Raw genomic sequence first — 1,523 nt, 5'->3', positions numbered from 1 at the left:
TTAGGCATGCCGATGCCATTCATTGACCCACCACAACAACAAGGCCAAGTCCTATTGGGAATGCCTAGACCAATGTATGCTCCACAACCTCCCATAATCCAAGGCAATCAAGGTGCTCATATAGCACCACCAATTATAAATCCCCCTCTTACTTTGCGTGATCATTATGTGCCAAATGACTATAATGCACCCATATGCATTTAATTGCCACCATTTACAGCACATCACTATGAGATTAAACCACAAACCATTCAAATGATTCCTAACTATCATGGACTTCCAAGTGAAGAACCTTACAAGCATTTGGATGAGTTTCTTGAAGTGTGTTCCACCGTGAAATACACAGACATGCCGGAAGAGATTTTAAGACTTAAATTTTTTCCATTCACTCTTAAAGACAAGGCAAAATATTGGTTCAACAATCTTAGGCCTTTTTCAATAACTTTTTGGGCAGAAATGCAACAAGAGTTCTTGAAGAAGTACTATCTGGTTTCTAAGACCAATGCCATGAGAACCTCAATTCCAGATTTTTCACAAGGGGATGGGGAAACATTTCATGAAGCATGGGAGCGCCTAAATGACTTACTTAGGAAGTTTCCACACCACGACATACCCAAATGGCAATTAGTTCAATGTTTCTTTGAAGGTTTGTCGGATAATTTCAAAGGAATGGTTGATGCTTCCATGGGTAGCTCTTATATTAATAGGCAAGAGGATGATATGTGGTGCCTTTATGAAAGCATTAGCGAGAATTCAATGCATAGATCATTATCTTCCAAGAATGGTAGAAATTCAAGTGGAAGGAAGAATGTTGGCTTATATCAAGTCGACAACGCTAATGAAATAGCCGCCGAGATGAAATCCTTATCTCAAAGGTTTGATTAATTTTTAATCAACCAAAACTTAGCAAACCAAGTGTCTTCCTCCCCTAATCATGTTCTTCATCGTCCATCTAATGAATCATGCATGACGTGTTCTAGTGTCTTACATTCTACTTCTAATTGTCCCCATGGACATGTCCAAAATGAGCATTATGAACAAGTCAATGCAGCATTTGTTAATCAAGGGAACAATCCTTATGGCAACCATTACAATTCTAGTTGGAGGAATCACCCAAATTTCTCTTGGAAAAGCCATGGGGAAGGCTCAAACCCTCCCCAAGGTGGTTTTCAAGGGAAGTATATTCCACCTCTAATGCAAAGCCAAGGATTCCAAGGATTTAAATCGTCATATCAATCACATGGAAACCAATTCTCTACTTCTCATTTTCCAAATCAATCATATTCTCAAGGAAATTCTAGAAGTCCCGCTTTTGAGGAAAAAGTTTAACTTCTTTGGGCACTCTAGAGGCAAACACTCAATTGCTTCACTCTCATTCTCAATCCATTGCTAAGCTAGAAATCCAAGTAGGGCAAATAGCTACTTCTTTTATCTTACCAGAAAGGCCCTTGACTCTAGAACTGGACCGTGCAAAATTTTGCATCAACAATTATTTTTAAAGGTTATAGTAACTCTTAAAAGAC

General features: G+C 38.7%; 1 pseudogene; it reads right to left on the bottom strand.

The window, feature by feature from the left end:
• Positions 1-512: 512 nt before the first annotated feature.
• LOC132315352 (small nucleolar RNA R71) lies at positions 513-611 on the bottom strand (annotated as a pseudogene).
• Positions 612-1,523: the final 912 nt, after the last annotated feature.

This window comes from Cornus florida, unplaced genomic scaffold, assembly GCF_030987335.1.
Source record: "Cornus florida cultivar Cherokee Brave unplaced genomic scaffold, ASM3098733v1 CherokeeBrave_3.0.0_Hap2_Chr06, whole genome shotgun sequence".
NCBI classification, from domain to species: domain Eukaryota; kingdom Viridiplantae; phylum Streptophyta; class Magnoliopsida; order Cornales; family Cornaceae; genus Cornus; species Cornus florida.
The sequence above is the reverse complement of the archived record's forward strand: the minus strand, read 5'-3'. Positions and strand labels throughout refer to the sequence as shown.